Here is a 19113-nt window from a genome sequence, read left to right as displayed (position 1 = left end):
TCAATCACGATGGTTACCAGTCCAAATTCGTAGATAAAACATTTCAATGCCTTAGAGATAGGTTCAATTCATCTATAGGAATGATTCTGGATAAATTTCATTGCGAGTTTTTCAAAGTTTATCGCGCTTTTTTATTCGCGATGGTTACGAGTCCAAATTCAATGAACAAACATTTCTATCACTTTGAAGTGATTTTCTATTCATCCATTGGGATTGGGAGGGTAATTTTTCATTTTTGAATGTCAACGGCCATATCACGTAGAACGCACCTGGTCTCGTCAGCTCCCAGAAGTTAAGTTACGTCGAGTCCCGTTAGTACTTGGAAGGGTGACCGCTTGGGAATACGGGATGTCGTTGGCGATGAATAGTTTGTTTTCAATAACAAATTTCTTGAAAATTTTTTTTTAATCACGATGGTTACCAGTCCAAATTCGTAGATAAAACATTTCAATGCCTTAGAGATAGGTTCAATTCATCTATAGGAATGATTCTGGATAAATTTCATTGCGAGTTTTTCAAAGTTTATCGCGCTTTTTTATTCGCGATGGTTACGAGTCCAAATTCAATGAACAAACATTTCTATCACTTTGAAGTGATTTTCTATTCATCCATTGGGACTGGGAGGGTAAGTTTTCATTTTTGAATGTCAACGGTCATATCTCGTAGAACGCAACTGGTCTCGTCAACTCCCAGAAGTTAAGTTACGTCGAGTCCCGTTAGTACTTGGAAGGGTGACCGCTTGGGAATACGGGATGTCGTTGGCGATGAATAGTTTGTTTTCAATAACAAATTTCTTGAAATTTTTTTTTCAATCACGATGGTTACCAGTCCAAATTCGTAGATAAAACATTTCAATGCCTTAGAGATAGGTTCAATTCATCTATAGGAATGATTCTGGATAAATTTCATTGCGAGTTTTTCAAAGTTTATCGCGCTTTTTTATTCGCGATGGTTACGAGTCCAAATTCAATGAACAAACATTTCTATCACTTTGAAGTGATTTTCTATTCATCCATTGGGACTGGGAGGGTAAGTTTTCATTTTTGAATGTCAACGGTCATATCTCGTAGAACGCAACTGGTCTCGTCAACTCCCAGAAGTTAAGTTACGTCGAGTCCCGTTAGTACTTGGAAGGGTGACCGCTTGGGAATACGGGATGTCGTTGGCGATGAATAGTTTGTTTTCAATAACAAATTTCTTGAAATTTTTTTTTCAATCACGATGGTTACCAGTCCAAATTCGTAGATAAAACATTTCAATGCCTTAGAGATAGGTTCAATTCATCTATAGGAATGATTCTGGATAAATTTCATTGCGAGTTTTTCAAAGTTTATCGCGCTTTTTTATTCGCGATGGTTACGAGTCCAAATTCAATGAACAAACATTTCTATCACTTTGAAGTGATTTTCTATTCATCCATTGGGATTGGGAGGGTAATTTTTCATTTTTGAATGTCAACGGCCATATCACGTAGAACGCACCTGGTCTCGTCAGCTCTCAGAAGTTAAGTTACGTCGAGTCCCGTTAGTACTTGGAAGGGTGACCGCTTGGGAATACGGGATGTCGTTGGCGATGAATAGTTTGTTTTCAATAACAAATTTCTTGAAATTTTTTTTTCAATCACGATGGTTACCAGTCCAAATTCGTAGATAAAACATTTCAATGCCTTAGAGATAGGTTCAATTCATCTATAGGAATGATTCTGGATAAATTTCATTGCGAGTTTTTCAAAGTTTATCGCGCTTTTTTATTCGCGATGGTTACGAGTCCAAATTCAATGAACAAACATTTCTATCACTTTGAAGTGATTTTCTATTCATCCATTGGGATTGGGAGGGTAATTTTTCATTTTTGAATGTCAACGGCCATATCACGTAGAACGCACCTGGTCTCGTCAGCTCCCAGAAGTTAAGTTACGTCGAGTCCCGTTAGTACTTGGAAGGGTGACCGCTTGGGAATACGGGATGTCGTTGGCGATGAATAGTTTGTTTTCAATAACAAATTTCTTGAAAATTTTTTTTTAATCACGATGGTTACCAGTCCAAATTCGTAGATAAAACATTTCAATGCCTTAGAGATAGGTTCAATTCATCTATAGGAATGATTCTGGATAAATTTCATTGCGAGTTTTTCAAAGTTTATCGCGCTTTTTTATTCGCGATGGTTACGAGTCCAAATTCAATGAACAAACATTTCTATCACTTTGAAGTGATTTTCTATTCATCCATTGGGACTGGGAGGGTAAGTTTTCATTTTTGAATGTCAACGGTCATATCTCGTAGAACGCAACTGGTCTCGTCAACTCCCAGAAGTTAAGTTACGTCGAGTCCCGTTAGTACTTGGAAGGGTGACCGCTTGGGAATACGGGATGTCGTTGGCGATGAATAGTTTGTTTTCAATAACAAATTTCTTGAAATTTTTTTTTCAATCACGATGGTTACCAGTCCAAATTCGTAGATAAAACATTTCAATGCCTTAGAGATAGGTTCAATTCATCTATAGGAATGATTCTGGATAAATTTCATTGCGAGTTTTTCAAAGTTTATCGCGCTTTTTTATTCGCGATGGTTACGAGTCCAAATTCAATGAACAAACATTTCTATCACTTTGAAGTGATTTTCTATTCATCCATTGGGACTGGGAGGGTAAGTTTTCATTTTTGAATGTCAACGGTCATATCTCGTAGAACGCAACTGGTCTCGTCAACTCCCAGAAGTTAAGTTACGTCGAGTCCCGTTAGTACTTGGAAGGGTGACCGCTTGGGAATACGGGATGTCGTTGGCGATGAATAGTTTGTTTTCAATAACAAATTTCTTGAAATTTTTTTTTCAATCACGATGGTTACCAGTCCAAATTCGTAGATAAAACATTTCAATGCCTTAGAGATAGGTTCAATTCATCTATAGGAATGATTCTGGATAAATTTCATTGCGAGTTTTTCAAAGTTTATCGCGCTTTTTTATTCCCGATGGTTACGAGTCCAAATTCAATGAACAAACATTTCTATCACTTTGAAGTGATTTTCTATTCATCCATTGGGACTGGGAGGGTAAATTTTCATTTTTGAATGTCAACGGCCATATCACGTAGAACGCACCTGGTCTCGTCAGCTCCCAGAAGTTAAGTTACGTCGAGTCCCGTTAGTACTTGGAAGGGTGACCGCTTGGGAATACGGGATGTCGTTTGCGATGAATAGTTTGTTTTCAATAACAAATTTCTTGAAATTTTTTTTTCAATCACGATGGTTACCAGTGCAAATTCGTAGATAAAACATTTCAATGCCTTAGAGATAGGTTAAATTCATCTATAAGAATGATTCTGGATCAATTCCATTGAGAGTTTTTCAAAGTTTATCGCGTTTTTTAATCGCGATGGTTACCAGTCCAAATTCGTAGATCAAAAATATCAATGGCATAGAGATAGGTTCAATTCATCTATTTGAATGATTCTGGATAAATTTCATTGCGAGTTTTTCAAAGTTTATCGCGCTTTTTTATTCCCGATGGTTACGAGTCCAAATTCAATGAACAAACATTTCTATCACTTTGAAGTGATTTTCTATTCATCCATTGGGACTGGGAGGGTAAGTTTTCATTTTTGAATGTCAACGGTCATATCTCGTAGAACGCAACTGGTCTCGTCAACTTCCAGAAGTTAAGTTACATCGAGTCCCGTTAGTACTTGGAAGGGTGACCGCTTGGGAATACGGGATGTCGTTGGCGATGAATAGTTTGTTTTCAATAACAAATTTCTTGAAAATTTTTTTCAATCACGATGGTTACCAGTCCAAATTCGTAGATAAAACATTTCAATGCCTTAGAGATAGGTTCAATTCATCTATAAGAATGATTCTGGATCAATTCCATTGAGAGTTTTTCAAAGTTTATCGCGTTTTTTAATCGCGATGGTTACCAGTCCAAATTCGTAGATCAAAAATATAAATGGCATAGAGATAGGTTCAATTCATCTATAGGAATGATTCTGGATAAATTTCATTGCGAGTTTTTCAAAGTTTATCGCGCTTTTTTATTCCCGATGGTTACGAGTCCAAATTAAATGAACAAACATTTCTATCACTTTGAAGTGATTTTCTATTCATCCATTGGGACTGGGAGGGTAAATTTTCATTTTTGAATGTCAACGGCCATATCACGTAGAACGCACCTGGTCTCGTCAGCTCCCAGAAGTTAAGTTACGTCGAGTCCCGTTAGTACTTGGAAGGGTGACCGCTTGGGAATACGGGATGTCGTTGACGATGAATAGTTTGTTTTCAATAACAAATTTCTTGAAAATTTTTTTCAATCACGATGGTTACCAGTCCAAATTCGTAGATAAAACATTTCAATGCCTTAGAGATAGGTTCAATTCATCTATAAGAATGATTCTGGATCAATTCCATTGAGAGTTTTTCAAAGTTTATCGCGTTTTTTAATCGCGATGGTTACCAGTCCAAATTCGTAGATCAAAAATATCAATGGCATAGAGATAGGTTCAATTCATCTATAGGAATGATTCTGGATAAATTTCATTGCGAGTTTTTCAAAGTTTATCGCGCTTTTTTATTCCCGATGGTTACGAGTCCAAATTAAATGAACAAACATTTCTATCACTTTGAAGTGATTTTCTATTCATCCATTGGGACTGGGAGGGTAAATTTTCATTTTTGAATGTCAACGGCCATATCACGTAGAACGCACCTGGTCTCGTCAGCTCCCAGAAGTTAAGTTACGTCGAGTCCCGTTAGTACTTGGAAGGGTGACCGCTTGGGAATACGGGATGTCGTTGGCGATGAATAGTTTGTTTTCAATAATAAATTTCTTGAAATTTTTTTTTCAATCACGATGGTTACCAGTCCAAATTCGTAGATAAAACATTTCAATGCCTTAGAGATAGGTTCAATTCATCTATAGGAATGATTCTGGATAAATTTCATTGCGAGTTTTTCAAAGTTTATCGCGCTTTTTTATTCGCGATGGTTACGAGTCCAAATTCAATGAACAAACATTTCTATCACTTTGAAGTGATTTTCTATTCATCCATTGGGATTGGGAGGGTAATTTTTCATTTTTGAATGTCAACGGCCATATCACGTAGAACGCACCTGGTCTCGTCAGCTCCCAGAAGTTAAGTTACGTCGAGTCCCGTTAGTACTTGGAAGGGTGACCGCTTGGGAATACGGGATGTCGTTGGCGATGAATAGTTTGTTTTCAATAACAAATTTCTTGAAAATTTTTTTTTAATCACGATGGTTACCAGTCCAAATTCGTAGATAAAACATTTCAATGCCTTAGAGATAGGTTCAATTCATCTATAGGAATGATTCTGGATAAATTTCATTGCGAGTTTTTCAAAGTTTATCGCGCTTTTTTATTCGCGATGGTTACGAGTCCAAATTCAATGAACAAACATTTCTATCACTTTGAAGTGATTTTCTATTCATCCATTGGGACTAGGAGGGTAAGTTTTCATTTTGAATGTCAACGGTCATATCTCGTAGAACGCAACTGGTCTCGTCAACTCCCAGAAGTTAAGTTACATCGAGTCCCGTTAGTACTTGGAAGGGTGACCGCTTGGGAATACGGGATGTCGTTGGCGATGAATAGTTTGTTTTCAATAACAAATTTCTTGAAAATTTTTTTCAATCACGATGGTTACCAGTCCAAATTCGTAGATAAAACATTTCAATGCCTTAGAGATAGGTTCAATTCATCTATAAGAATGATTCTGGATCAATTCCATTGAGAGTTTTTCAAAGTTTATCGCGTTTTTTAATCGCGATGGTTACCAGTCCAAATTCGTAGATCAAAAATATCAATGGCATAGAGATAGGTTCAATTCATCTATAGGAATGATTCTGGATAAATTTCATTGCGAGTTTTTCAAAGTTTATCGCGCTTTTTTATTCCCGATGGTTACGAGTCCAAATTCAATGAACAAACATTTCTATCACTTTGAAGTGATTTTCTATTCATCCATTGGGACTGGGAGGGTAGGTTTTCATTTTTGAATGTCAACGGTCATATCTCGTAGAACGCAACTGGTCTCGTCAACTCCCAGAAGTTAAGTTACATCGAGTCCCGTTAGTAGTTGGAAGGGTGACCGCTTGGGAATACGGGATGTCGTTGGCGATGAATAGTTTGTTTTCAATAACAAATTTCTTGAAAATTTTTTTCAATCACGATGGTTACCAGTCCAAATTCGTAGATAAAACATTTCAATGCCTTAGAGATAGGTTCAATTCATCTATAAGAATGATTCTGGATCAATTCCATTGAGAGTTTTTCAAAGTTTATCGCGTTTTTTAATCGCGATGGTTACCAGTCCAAATTCGTAGATCAAAAATATCAATGGCATAGAGATAGGTTCAATTCATCTATAGGAATGATTCTGGATAAATTTCATTGCGAGTTTTTCAAAGTTTATCGCGCTTTTTTATTCCCGATGGTTACGAGTCCAAATTCAATGAACAAACATTTCTATCACTTTGAAGTGATTTTCTATTCATCCATTGGGACTGGTAGGGTAAATTTTCATTTTTGAATGTCAACGGCCATATCACGTAGAACGCACCTGGTCTCGTCAGCTCCCAGAAGTTAAGTTACGTCGAGTCCCGTTAGTACTTGGAAGGGTGACCGCTTGGGAATACGGGATGTCGTTGGCGATGAATAGTTTGTTTTCAATAACAAATTTCTTGAAATTTTTTTTTCAATCACGATGGTTACCAGTCCAAATTCGTAGATAAAACATTTCAATGCCTTAGAGATAGGTTAAATTCATCTATAAGAATGATTCTGGATCAATTCCATTGAGAGTTTTTCAAAGTTTATCGCGTTTTTTAATCGCGATGGTTACCAGTCCAAATTCGTAGATCAAAAATATCAATGGCATAGAGATAGGTTCAATTCATCTATAGGAATGATTCTGGATAAATTTCATTGCGAGTTTTTCAAAGTTTATCGCGCTTTTTTATTCCCGATGGTTACGAGTCCAAATTAAATGAACAAACATTTCTATCACTTTGAAGTGATTTTCTATTCATCCATTGGGACTGGGAGGGTAAATTTTCATTTTTGAATGTCAACGGCCATATCACGTAGAACGCACCTGGTCTCGTCAGCTCCCAGAAGTTAAGTTACGTCGAGTCCCGTTAGTACTTGGAAGGGTGACCGCTTGGGAATACGGGATGTCGTTGGCGATGAATAGTTTGTTTTCAATAATAAATTTCTTGAAATTTTTTTTTCAATCACGATGGTTACCAGTCCAAATTCGTAGATAAAACATTTCAATGCCTTAGAGATAGGTTCAATTCATCTATAGGAATGATTCTGGATAAATTTCATTGCGAGTTTTTCAAAGTTTATCGCGCTTTTTTATTCGCGATGGTTACGAGTCCAAATTCAATGAACAAACATTTCTATCACTTTGAAGTGATTTTCTATTCATCCATTGGGATTGGGAGGGTAATTTTTCATTTTTGAATGTCAACGGCCATATCACGTAGAACGCACCTGGTCTCGTCAGCTCCCAGAAGTTAAGTTACGTCGAGTCCCGTTAGTACTTGGAAGGGTGACCGCTTGGGAATACGGGATGTCGTTGGCGATGAATAGTTTGTTTTCAATAACAAATTTCTTGAAAATTTTTTTTTAATCACGATGGTTACCAGTCCAAATTCGTAGATAAAACATTTCAATGCCTTAGAGATAGGTTCAATTCATCTATAGGAATGATTCTGGATAAATTTCATTGCGAGTTTTTCAAAGTTTATCGCGCTTTTTTATTCGCGATGGTTACGAGTCCAAATTCAATGAACAAACATTTCTATCACTTTGAAGTGATTTTCTATTCATCCATTGGGACTAGGAGGGTAAGTTTTCATTTTGAATGTCAACGGTCATATCTCGTAGAACGCAACTGGTCTCGTCAACTCCCAGAAGTTAAGTTACATCGAGTCCCGTTAGTACTTGGAAGGGTGACCGCTTGGGAATACGGGATGTCGTTGGCGATGAATAGTTTGTTTTCAATAACAAATTTCTTGAAAATTTTTTTCAATCACGATGGTTACCAGTCCAAATTCGTAGATAAAACATTTCAATGCCTTAGAGATAGGTTCAATTCATCTATAAGAATGATTCTGGATCAATTCCATTGAGAGTTTTTCAAAGTTTATCGCGTTTTTTAATCGCGATGGTTACCAGTCCAAATTCGTAGATCAAAAATATCAATGGCATAGAGATAGGTTCAATTCATCTATAGGAATGATTCTGGATAAATTTCATTGCGAGTTTTTCAAAGTTTATCGCGCTTTTTTATTCCCGATGGTTACGAGTCCAAATTCAATGAACAAACATTTCTATCACTTTGAAGTGATTTTCTATTCATCCATTGGGACTGGGAGGGTAGGTTTTCATTTTTGAATGTCAACGGTCATATCTCGTAGAACGCAACTGGTCTCGTCAACTCCCAGAAGTTAAGTTACATCGAGTCCCGTTAGTACTTGGAAGGGTGACCGCTTGGGAATACGGGATGTCGTTGGCGATGAATAGTTTGTTTTCAATAACAAATTTCTTGAAAATTTTTTTCAATCACGATGGTTACCAGTCCAAATTCGTAGATAAAACATTTCAATGCCTTAGAGATAGGTTCAATTCATCTATAAGAATGATTCTGGATCAATTCCATTGAGAGTTTTTCAAAGTTTATCGCGTTTTTTAATCGCGATGGTTACCAGTCCAAATTCGTAGATCAAAAATATCAATGGCATAGAGATAGGTTCAATTCATCTATAGGAATGATTCTGGATAAATTTCATTGCGAGTTTTTCAAAGTTTATCGCGCTTTTTTATTCCCGATGGTTACGAGTCCAAATTCAATGAACAAACATTTCTATCACTTTGAAGTGATTTTCTATTCATCCATTGGGACTGGTAGGGTAAATTTTCATTTTTGAATGTCAACGGCCATATCACGTAGAACGCACCTGGTCTCGTCAGCTCCCAGAAGTTAAGTTACGTCGAGTCCCGTTAGTACTTGGAAGGGTGACCGCTTGGGAATACGGGATGTCGTTGACGATGAATAGTTTGTTTTCAATAACAAATTTCTTGAAAATTTTTTTCAATCACGATGGTTACCAGTCCAAATTCGTAGATAAAACATTTCAATGCCTTAGAGATAGGTTCAATTCATCTATAAGAATGATTCTGGATCAATTCCATTGAGAGTTTTTCAAAGTTTATCGCGTTTTTTAATCGCGATGGTTACCAGTCCAAATTCGTAGATCAAAAATATCAATGGCATAGAGATAGGTTCAATTCATCTATAGGAATGATTCTGGATAAATTTCATTGCGAGTTTTTCAAAGTTTATCGCGCTTTTTTATTCCCGATGGTTACGAGTCCAAATTAAATGAACAAACATTTCTATCACTTTGAAGTGATTTTCTATTCATCCATTGGGACTGGGAGGGTAAATTTTCATTTTTGAATGTCAACGGCCATATCACGTAGAACGCACCTGGTCTCGTCAGCTCCCAGAAGTTAAGTTACGTCGAGTCCCGTTAGTACTTGGAAGGGTGACCGCTTGGGAATACGGGATGTCGTTGGCGATGAATAGTTTGTTTTCAATAATAAATTTCTTGAAATTTTTTTTTCAATCACGATGGTTACCAGTCCAAATTCGTAGATAAAACATTTCAATGCCTTAGAGATAGGTTCAATTCATCTATAGGAATGATTCTGGATAAATTTCATTGCGAGTTTTTCAAAGTTTATCGCGCTTTTTTATTCGCGATGGTTACGAGTCCAAATTCAATGAACAAACATTTCTATCACTTTGAAGTGATTTTCTATTCATCCATTGGGATTGGGAGGGTAATTTTTCATTTTTGAATGTCAACGGCCATATCACGTAGAACGCACCTGGTCTCGTCAGCTCCCAGAAGTTAAGTTACGTCGAGTCTCGTTAGTACTTGGAAGGGTGACCGCTTGGGAATACGGGATGTCGTTGGCGATGAATAGTTTGTTTTCAATAACAAATTTCTTGAAAATTTTTTTTTAATCACGATGGTTACCAGTCCAAATTCGTAGATAAAACATTTCAATGCCTTAGAGATAGGTTCAATTCATCTATAGGAATGATTCTGGATAAATTTCATTGCGAGTTTTTCAAAGTTTATCGCGCTTTTTTATTCGCGATGGTTACGAGTCCAAATTCAATGAACAAACATTTCTATCACTTTGAAGTGATTTTCTATTCATCCATTGGGACTAGGAGGGTAAGTTTTCATTTTGAATGTCAACGGTCATATCTCGTAGAACGCAACTGGTCTCGTCAACTCCCAGAAGTTAAGTTACATCGAGTCCCGTTAGTACTTGGAAGGGTGACCGCTTGGGAATACGGGATGTCGTTGGCGATGAATAGTTTGTTTTCAATAACAAATTTCTTGAAAATTTTTTTCAATCACGATGGTTACCAGTCCAAATTCGTAGATAAAACATTTCAATGCCTTAGAGATAGGTTCAATTCATCTATAAGAATGATTCTGGATCAATTCCATTGAGAGTTTTTCAAAGTTTATCGCGTTTTTTAATCGCGATGGTTACCAGTCCAAATTCGTAGATCAAAAATATCAATGGCATAGAGATAGGTTCAATTCATCTATAGGAATGATTCTGGATAAATTTCATTGCGAGTTTTTCAAAGTTTATCGCGCTTTTTTATTCCCGATGGTTACGAGTCCAAATTCAATGAACAAACATTTCTATCACTTTGAAGTGATTTTCTATTCATCCATTGGGACTGGGAGGGTAGGTTTTCATTTTTGAATGTCAACGGTCATATCTCGTAGAACGCAACTGGTCTCGTCAACTCCCAGAAGTTAAGTTACATCGAGTCCCGTTAGTAGTTGGAAGGGTGACCGCTTGGGAATACGGGATGTCGTTGGCGATGAATAGTTTGTTTTCAATAACAAATTTCTTGAAAATTTTTTTCAATCACGATGGTTACCAGTCCAAATTCGTAGATAAAACATTTCAATGCCTTAGAGATAGGTTCAATTCATCTATAAGAATGATTCTGGATCAATTCCATTGAGAGTTTTTCAAAGTTTATCGCGTTTTTTAATCGCGATGGTTACCAGTCCAAATTCGTAGATCAAAAATATCAATGGCATAGAGATAGGTTCAATTCATCTATAGGAATGATTCTGGATAAATTTCATTGCGAGTTTTTCAAAGTTTATCGCGCTTTTTTATTCCCGATGGTTACGAGTCCAAATTCAATGAACAAACATTTCTATCACTTTGAAGTGATTTTCTATTCATCCATTGGGACTGGTAGGGTAAATTTTCATTTTTGAATGTCAACGGCCATATCACGTAGAACGCACCTGGTCTCGTCAGCTCCCAGAAGTTAAGTTACGTCGAGTCCCGTTAGTACTTGGAAGGGTGACCGCTTGGGAATACGGGATGTCGTTGGCGATGAATAGTTTGTTTTCAATAACAAATTTCTTGAAATTTTTTTTTCAATCACGATGGTTACCAGTCCAAATTCGTAGATAAAACATTTCAATGCCTTAGAGATAGGTTAAATTCATCTATAAGAATGATTCTGGATCAATTCCATTGAGAGTTTTTCAAAGTTTATCGCGTTTTTTAATCGCGATGGTTACCAGTCCAAATTCGTAGATCAAAAATATCAATGGCATAGAGATAGGTTCAATTCATCTATAGGAATGATTCTGGATAAATTTCATTGCGAGTTTTTCAAAGTTTATCGCGCTTTTTTATTCCCGATGGTTACGAGTCCAAATTAAATGAACAAACATTTCTATCACTTTGAAGTGATTTTCTATTCATCCATTGGGACTGGGAGGGTAAATTTTCATTTTTGAATGTCAACGGCCATATCACGTAGAACGCACCTGGTCTCGTCAGCTCCCAGAAGTTAAGTTACGTCGAGTCCCGTTAGTACTTGGAAGGGTGACCGCTTGGGAATACGGGATGTCGTTGGCGATGAATAGTTTGTTTTCAATAATAAATTTCTTGAAATTTTTTTTTCAATCACGATGGTTACCAGTCCAAATTCGTAGATAAAACATTTCAATGCCTTAGAGATAGGTTCAATTCATCTATAGGAATGATTCTGGATAAATTTCATTGCGAGTTTTTCAAAGTTTATCGCGCTTTTTTATTCGCGATGGTTACGAGTCCAAATTCAATGAACAAACATTTCTATCACTTTGAAGTGATTTTCTATTCATCCATTGGGATTGGGAGGGTAATTTTTCATTTTTGAATGTCAACGGCCATATCACGTAGAACGCACCTGGTCTCGTCAGCTCCCAGAAGTTAAGTTACGTCGAGTCCCGTTAGTACTTGGAAGGGTGACCGCTTGGGAATACGGGATGTCGTTGGCGATGAATAGTTTGTTTTCAATAACAAATTTCTTGAAAATTTTTTTTTAATCACGATGGTTACCAGTCCAAATTCGTAGATAAAACATTTCAATGCCTTAGAGATAGGTTCAATTCATCTATAGGAATGATTCTGGATAAATTTCATTGCGAGTTTTTCAAAGTTTATCGCGCTTTTTTATTCGCGATGGTTACGAGTCCAAATTCAATGAACAAACATTTCTATCACTTTGAAGTGATTTTCTATTCATCCATTGGGACTAGGAGGGTAAGTTTTCATTTTGAATGTCAACGGTCATATCTCGTAGAACGCAACTGGTCTCGTCAACTCCCAGAAGTTAAGTTACATCGAGTCCCGTTAGTACTTGGAAGGGTGACCGCTTGGGAATACGGGATGTCGTTGGCGATGAATAGTTTGTTTTCAATAACAAATTTCTTGAAAATTTTTTTCAATCACGATGGTTACCAGTCCAAATTCGTAGATAAAACATTTCAATGCCTTAGAGATAGGTTCAATTCATCTATAAGAATGATTCTGGATCAATTCCATTGAGAGTTTTTCAAAGTTTATCGCGTTTTTTAATCGCGATGGTTACCAGTCCAAATTCGTAGATCAAAAATATCAATGGCATAGAGATAGGTTCAATTCATCTATAGGAATGATTCTGGATAAATTTCATTGCGAGTTTTTCAAAGTTTATCGCGCTTTTTTATTCCCGATGGTTACGAGTCCAAATTCAATGAACAAACATTTCTATCACTTTGAAGTGATTTTCTATTCATCCATTGGGACTGGGAGGGTAGGTTTTCATTTTTGAATGTCAACGGTCATATCTCGTAGAACGCAACTGGTCTCGTCAACTCCCAGAAGTTAAGTTACATCGAGTCCCGTTAGTACTTGGAAGGGTGACCGCTTGGGAATACGGGATGTCGTTGGCGATGAATAGTTTGTTTTCAATAACAAATTTCTTGAAAATTTTTTTCAATCACGATGGTTACCAGTCCAAATTCGTAGATAAAACATTTCAATGCCTTAGAGATAGGTTCAATTCATCTATAAGAATGATTCTGGATCAATTCCATTGAGAGTTTTTCAAAGTTTATCGCGTTTTTTAATCGCGATGGTTACCAGTCCAAATTCGTAGATCAAAAATATCAATGGCATAGAGATAGGTTCAATTCATCTATAGGAATGATTCTGGATAAATTTCATTGCGAGTTTTTCAAAGTTTATCGCGCTTTTTTATTCCCGATGGTTACGAGTCCAAATTCAATGAACAAACATTTCTATCACTTTGAAGTGATTTTCTATTCATCCATTGGGACTGGTAGGGTAAATTTTCATTTTTGAATGTCAACGGCCATATCACGTAGAACGCACCTGGTCTCGTCAGCTCCCAGAAGTTAAGTTACGTCGAGTCCCGTTAGTACTTGGAAGGGTGACCGCTTGGGAATACGGGATGTCGTTGGCGATGAATAGTTTGTTTTCAATAACAAATTTCTTGAAATTTTTTTTTCAATCACGATGGTTACCAGTCCAAATTCGTAGATAAAACATTTCAATGCCTTAGAGATAGGTTAAATTCATCTATAAGAATGATTCTGGATCAATTCCATTGAGAGTTTTTCAAAGTTTATCGCGTTTTTTAATCGCGATGGTTACCAGTCCAAATTCGTAGATCAAAAATATCAATGGCATAGAGATAGGTTCAATTCATCTATAGGAATGATTCTGGATAAATTTCATTGCGAGTTTTTCAAAGTTTATCGCGCTTTTTTATTCCCGATGGTTACGAGTCCAAATTAAATGAACAAACATTTCTATCACTTTGAAGTGATTTTCTATTCATCCATTGGGACTGGGAGGGTAAATTTTCATTTTTGAATGTCAACGGCCATATCACGTAGAACGCACCTGGTCTCGTCAGCTCCCAGAAGTTAAGTTACGTCGAGTCCCGTTAGTACTTGGAAGGGTGACCGCTTGGGAATACGGGATGTCGTTGGCGATGAATAGTTTGTTTTCAATAACAAATTTCTTGAAAATTTTTTTTTAATCACGATGGTTACCAGTCCAAATTCGTAGATAAAACATTTCAATGCCTTAGAGATAGGTTCAATTCATCTATAGGAATGATTCTGGATAAATTTCATTGCGAGTTTTTCAAAGTTTATCGCGCTTTTTTATTCGCGATGGTTACGAGTCCAAATTCAATGAACAAACATTTCTATCACTTTGAAGTGATTTTCTATTCATCCATTGGGACTAGGAGGGTAAGTTTTCATTTTGAATGTCAACGGTCATATCTCGTAGAACGCAACTGGTCTCGTCAACTCCCAGAAGTTAAGTTACATCGAGTCCCGTTAGTACTTGGAAGGGTGACCGCTTGGGAATACGGGATGTCGTTGGCGATGAATAGTTTGTTTTCAATAACAAATTTCTTGAAAATTTTTTTCAATCACGATGGTTACCAGTCCAAATTCGTAGATAAAACATTTCAATGCCTTAGAGATAGGTTCAATTCATCTATAAGAATGATTCTGGATCAATTCCATTGAGAGTTTTTCAAAGTTTATCGCGTTTTTTAATCGCGATGGTTACCAGTCCAAATTCGTAGATCAAAAATATCAATGGCATAGAGATAGGTTCAATTCATCTATAGGAATGATTCTGGATAAATTTCATTGCGAGTTTTTCAAAGTTTATCGCGCTTTTTTATTCCCGATGGTTACGAGTCCAAATTCAATGAACAAACATTTCTATCACTTTGAAGTGATTTTCTATTCATCCATTGGGACTGGGAGGGTAGGTTTTCATTTTTGAATGTCAACGGTCATATCTCGTAGAACGCAACTGGTCTCGTCAACTCCCAGAAGTTAAGTTACATCGAGTCCCGTTAGTACTTGGAAGGGTGACCGCTTGGGAATACGGGATGTCGTTGGCGATGAATAGTTTGTTTTCAATAACAAATTTCTTGAAAATTTTTTTCAATCACGATGGTTACCAGTCCAAATTCGTAGATAAAACATTTCAATGCCTTAGAGATAGGTTCAATTCATCTATAAGAATGATTCTGGATCAATTCCATTGAGAGTTTTTCAAAGTTTATCGCGTTTTTTAATCGCGATGGTTACCAGTCCAAATTCGTAGATCAAAAATATCAATGGCATAGAGATAGGTTCAATTCATCTATAGGAATGATTCTGGATAAATTTCATTGCGAGTTTTTCAAAGTTTATCGCGCTTTTTTATTCCCGATGGTTACGAGTCCAAATTCAATGAACAAACATTTCTATCACTTTGAAGTGATTTTCTATTCATCCATTGGGACTGGTAGGGTAAATTTTCATTTTTGAATGTCAACGGCCATATCACGTAGAACGCACCTGGTCTCGTCAGCTCCCAGAAGTTAAGTTACGTCGAGTCCCGTTAGTACTTGGAAGGGTGACCGCTTGGGAATACGGGATGTCGTTGGCGATGAATAGTTTGTTTTCAATAACAAATTTCTTGAAATTTTTTTTTCAATCACGATGGTTACCAGTCCAAATTCGTAGATAAAACATTTCAATGCCTTAGAGATAGGTTAAATTCATCTATAAGAATGATTCTGGATCAATTCCATTGAGAGTTTTTCAAAGTTTATCGCGTTTTTTAATCGCGATGGTTACCAGTCCAAATTCGTAGATCAAAAATATCAATGGCATAGAGATAGGTTCAATTCATCTATAGGAATGATTCTGGATAAATTTCATTGCGAGTTTTTCAAAGTTTATCGCGCTTTTTTATTCCCGATGGTTACGAGTCCAAATTAAATGAACAAACATTTCTATCACTTTGAAGTGATTTTCTATTCATCCATTGGGACTGGGAGGGTAAATTTTCATTTTTGAATGTCAACGGCCATATCACGTAGAACGCACCTGGTCTCGTCAGCTCCCAGAAGTTAAGTTACGTCGAGTCCCGTTAGTACTTGGAAGGGTGACCGCTTGGGAATACGGGATGTCGTTGGCGATGAATAGTTTGTTTTCAATAACAAATTTCTTGAAATTTTTTTTTCAATCACGATGGTTACCAGTGCAAATTCGTAGATAAAACATTTCAATGCCTTAGAGATAGGTTCAATTCATCTATAAGAATGATTCTGGATCAATTCCATTGAGAGTTTTTCAAAGTTTATCGCGTTTTTTAATCGCGATGGTTACCAGTCCAAATTCGTAGATCAAAAATATCAATGGCATAGAGATAGGTTCAATTCATCTATAGGAATGATTCTGGATAAATTTCATTGCGAGTTTTTCAAAGTTTATCGCGCTTTTTTATTCCCGATGGTTACGAGTCCAAATTCAATGAACAAACATTTCTATCACTTTGAAGTGATTTTCTATTCATCCATTGGGACTGGTAGGGTAAATTTTCATTTTTGAATGTCAACGGCCATATCACGTAGAACGCACCTGGTCTCGTCAGCTCCCAGAAGTTAAGTTACGTCGAGTCCCGTTAGTACTTGGAAGGGTGACCGCTTGGGAATACGGGATGTCGTTGGCGATGAATAGTTTGTTTTCAATAACAAATTTCTTGAAATTTTTTTTTCAATCACGATGGTTACCAGTCCAAATTCGTAGATAAAACATTTCAATGCCTTAGAGATAGGTTAAATTCATCTATAAGAATGATTCTGGATCAATTCCATTGAGAGTTTTTCAAAGTTTATCGCGTTTTTTAATCGCGATGGTTACCAGTCCAAATTCGTAGATCAAAAATATCAATGGCATAGAGATAGGTTCAATTCATCTATAGGAATGATTCTGGATAAATTTCATTGCGAGTTTTTCAAAGTTTATCGCGCTTTTTTATTCCCGATGGTTACGAGTCCAAATTAAATGAACAAACATTTCTATCACTTTGAAGTGATTTTCTATTCATCCATTGGGACTGGGAGGGTAAATTTTCATTTTTGAATGTCAACGGCCATATCACGTAGAACGCACCTGGTCTCGTCAGCTCCCAGAAGTTAAGTTACGTCGAGTCCCGTTAGTACTTGGAAGGGTGACCGCTTGGGAATACGGGATGTCGTTGGCGATGAATAGTTTGTTTTCAATAACAAATTTCTTGAAATTTTTTTTTCAATCACGATGGTTACCAGTGCAAATTCGTAGATAAAACATTTCAATGCCTTAGAGATAGGTTCAATTCATCTATAAGAATGATTCTGGATCAATTCCATTGAGAGTTTTTCAAAGTTTATCGCGTTTTTTAATCGCGATGGTTACCAGTCCAAATTCGTAGATCAAAAATATCAATGGCATAGAGATAGGTTCAATTCATCTATTTGAATGATTCTGGATAAATTTCATTGCGAGTTTTTCAAAGTTTATCGCGCTTTTTTATTCCCGATGGTTACGAGTCCAAATTCAATGAACAAACATTTCTATCACTTTGAAGTGATTTTCTATTCATCCATTGGGACTGGGAGGGTAAGTTTTCATTTTTGAATGTCAACGGTCATATCTCGTAGAACGCAACTGGTCTCGTCAACTTCCAGAAGTTAAGTTACATCGAGTCCCGTTAGTACTTGGAAGGGTGACCGCTTGGGAATACGGGATGTCGTTGGCGATGAATAGTTTGTTTTCAATAACAAATTTCTTGAAAATTTTTTTCAATCACGATGGTTACCAGTCCAAATTCGTAGATAAAACATTTCAATGCCTTAGAGATAGGTTCAATTCATCTATAAGAATGATTCTGGATCAATTCCATTGAGAGTTTTTCAAAGTTTATCGCGTTTTTTAATCGCGATGGTTACCAGTCCAAATTCGTAGATCAAAAATATCAATGGCATAGAGATAGGTTCAATTCATCTATTTGAATGATTCTGGATAAATTTCATTGCGAGTTTTTCAAAGTTTATCGCGCTTTTTTATTCCCGATGGTTACGAGTCCAAATTCAATGAACAAACATTTCTATCACTTTGAAGTGATTTTCTATTCATCCATTGGGACTGGTAGGGTAAATTTTCATTTTTGAATGTCAACGGCCATATCACGTAGAACGCACCTGGTCTCGTCAGCTCCCAGAAGTTAAGTTACGTCGAGTCCCGTTAGTACTTGGAAGGGTGACCGCTTGGGAATACGGGATGTCGTTGGCGATGAATAGTTTGTTTTCAATAACAAATTTCTTGAAATTTTTTTTTCAATCACGATGGTTACCAGTCCAAATTCGTAGATAAAACATTTCAATGCCTTAGAGATAGGTTAAATTCATCTATAAGAATGATTCTGGATCAATTCCATTGAGAGTTTTTCAAAGTTTATCGCGTTTTTTAATCGCGATGGTTACCAGTCCAAATTCGTAGATCAAAAATATCAATGGCATAGAGATAGGTTCAATTCATCTATAGGAATGATTCTGGATAAATTTCATTGCGAGTTTTTCAAAGTTTATCGCGCTTTTTTATTCCCGATGGTTACGAGTCCAAATTAAATGAACAAACATTTCTATCACTTTGAAGTGATTTTCTATTCATCCATTGGGACTGGGAGGGTAAATTTTCATTTTTGAATGTCAACGGCCATATCACGTAGAACGCACCTGGTCTCGTCAGCTCCCAGAAGTTAAGTTACGTCGAGTCCCGTTAGTACTTGGAAGGGTGACCGCTTGGGAATACGGGATGTCGTTGGCGATGAATAGTTTGTTTTCAATAACAAA

The 19113-nt window shown here is 36.7% G+C and overlaps 2 non-coding genes and 38 pseudogenes across 2 annotated transcripts; all 40 read left to right on the top strand.

Annotated features, from left to right (window-relative positions):
- Positions 1 to 241: 241 nt before the first annotated feature.
- On the top strand, positions 242 to 360 carry LOC124333190 (annotated as a pseudogene).
- Positions 361 to 645: 285 nt separating this feature from the next.
- Positions 646 to 764, top strand: LOC124330182 (annotated as a pseudogene).
- Positions 765 to 1049: 285 nt separating this feature from the next.
- Positions 1050 to 1168, top strand: LOC124330180 (annotated as a pseudogene).
- A 285-nt stretch (positions 1169 to 1453) lies between these two features.
- LOC124333802 lies at positions 1454 to 1572 on the top strand (annotated as a pseudogene).
- A 285-nt stretch (positions 1573 to 1857) lies between these two features.
- LOC124333189 lies at positions 1858 to 1976 on the top strand (annotated as a pseudogene).
- A 285-nt stretch (positions 1977 to 2261) lies between these two features.
- On the top strand, positions 2262 to 2380 carry LOC124330179 (annotated as a pseudogene).
- Positions 2381 to 2665: 285 nt separating this feature from the next.
- On the top strand, positions 2666 to 2784 carry LOC124330178 (annotated as a pseudogene).
- A 285-nt stretch (positions 2785 to 3069) lies between these two features.
- Positions 3070 to 3188, top strand: LOC124334576 (annotated as a pseudogene).
- Positions 3189 to 3603: 415 nt separating this feature from the next.
- On the top strand, positions 3604 to 3722 carry LOC124330591 (annotated as a pseudogene).
- Positions 3723 to 4136: 414 nt separating this feature from the next.
- Positions 4137 to 4255, top strand: LOC124333571. Its single transcript, XR_006916868.1, has one exon. It is a non-coding gene; the product is annotated as a 5S ribosomal RNA (ribosomal RNA).
- A 414-nt stretch (positions 4256 to 4669) lies between these two features.
- Positions 4670 to 4788, top strand: LOC124333188 (annotated as a pseudogene).
- A 285-nt stretch (positions 4789 to 5073) lies between these two features.
- On the top strand, positions 5074 to 5192 carry LOC124333187 (annotated as a pseudogene).
- Positions 5193 to 5476: 284 nt separating this feature from the next.
- LOC124330420 lies at positions 5477 to 5595 on the top strand (annotated as a pseudogene).
- A 414-nt stretch (positions 5596 to 6009) lies between these two features.
- Positions 6010 to 6128, top strand: LOC124330577 (annotated as a pseudogene).
- Positions 6129 to 6542: 414 nt separating this feature from the next.
- On the top strand, positions 6543 to 6661 carry LOC124333186 (annotated as a pseudogene).
- A 415-nt stretch (positions 6662 to 7076) lies between these two features.
- LOC124333185 lies at positions 7077 to 7195 on the top strand (annotated as a pseudogene).
- Positions 7196 to 7480: 285 nt separating this feature from the next.
- On the top strand, positions 7481 to 7599 carry LOC124333184 (annotated as a pseudogene).
- Positions 7600 to 7883: 284 nt separating this feature from the next.
- LOC124330418 lies at positions 7884 to 8002 on the top strand (annotated as a pseudogene).
- Positions 8003 to 8416: 414 nt separating this feature from the next.
- LOC124330417 lies at positions 8417 to 8535 on the top strand (annotated as a pseudogene).
- A 414-nt stretch (positions 8536 to 8949) lies between these two features.
- Positions 8950 to 9068, top strand: LOC124333452. The gene has a single exon (XR_006916867.1). It is a non-coding gene; the product is annotated as a 5S ribosomal RNA (ribosomal RNA).
- Positions 9069 to 9482: 414 nt separating this feature from the next.
- Positions 9483 to 9601, top strand: LOC124333183 (annotated as a pseudogene).
- Positions 9602 to 9886: 285 nt separating this feature from the next.
- On the top strand, positions 9887 to 10005 carry LOC124330868 (annotated as a pseudogene).
- A 284-nt stretch (positions 10006 to 10289) lies between these two features.
- Positions 10290 to 10408, top strand: LOC124330416 (annotated as a pseudogene).
- Positions 10409 to 10822: 414 nt separating this feature from the next.
- Positions 10823 to 10941, top strand: LOC124330576 (annotated as a pseudogene).
- Positions 10942 to 11355: 414 nt separating this feature from the next.
- LOC124333182 lies at positions 11356 to 11474 on the top strand (annotated as a pseudogene).
- A 415-nt stretch (positions 11475 to 11889) lies between these two features.
- LOC124333179 lies at positions 11890 to 12008 on the top strand (annotated as a pseudogene).
- Positions 12009 to 12293: 285 nt separating this feature from the next.
- LOC124333178 lies at positions 12294 to 12412 on the top strand (annotated as a pseudogene).
- Positions 12413 to 12696: 284 nt separating this feature from the next.
- Positions 12697 to 12815, top strand: LOC124330415 (annotated as a pseudogene).
- A 414-nt stretch (positions 12816 to 13229) lies between these two features.
- Positions 13230 to 13348, top strand: LOC124330414 (annotated as a pseudogene).
- Positions 13349 to 13762: 414 nt separating this feature from the next.
- Positions 13763 to 13881, top strand: LOC124333177 (annotated as a pseudogene).
- Positions 13882 to 14296: 415 nt separating this feature from the next.
- Positions 14297 to 14415, top strand: LOC124333176 (annotated as a pseudogene).
- A 284-nt stretch (positions 14416 to 14699) lies between these two features.
- Positions 14700 to 14818, top strand: LOC124330413 (annotated as a pseudogene).
- A 414-nt stretch (positions 14819 to 15232) lies between these two features.
- Positions 15233 to 15351, top strand: LOC124330412 (annotated as a pseudogene).
- Positions 15352 to 15765: 414 nt separating this feature from the next.
- Positions 15766 to 15884, top strand: LOC124333175 (annotated as a pseudogene).
- A 415-nt stretch (positions 15885 to 16299) lies between these two features.
- Positions 16300 to 16418, top strand: LOC124333174 (annotated as a pseudogene).
- Positions 16419 to 16833: 415 nt separating this feature from the next.
- LOC124333173 lies at positions 16834 to 16952 on the top strand (annotated as a pseudogene).
- Positions 16953 to 17367: 415 nt separating this feature from the next.
- LOC124333172 lies at positions 17368 to 17486 on the top strand (annotated as a pseudogene).
- A 415-nt stretch (positions 17487 to 17901) lies between these two features.
- LOC124330590 lies at positions 17902 to 18020 on the top strand (annotated as a pseudogene).
- A 414-nt stretch (positions 18021 to 18434) lies between these two features.
- On the top strand, positions 18435 to 18553 carry LOC124333171 (annotated as a pseudogene).
- Positions 18554 to 18968: 415 nt separating this feature from the next.
- LOC124333170 lies at positions 18969 to 19087 on the top strand (annotated as a pseudogene).
- The last annotated feature ends 26 nt before the right edge of the window (positions 19088 to 19113 follow it).

The sequence above is a fragment of the Daphnia pulicaria genome, chromosome 3, assembly GCF_021234035.1.
Source record: "Daphnia pulicaria isolate SC F1-1A chromosome 3, SC_F0-13Bv2, whole genome shotgun sequence".
In the NCBI taxonomy this organism is placed as follows: Eukaryota; Metazoa; Arthropoda; class Branchiopoda; order Diplostraca; family Daphniidae; genus Daphnia; species Daphnia pulicaria.
This window is presented reverse-complemented; position numbering and strand designations above follow the sequence as displayed.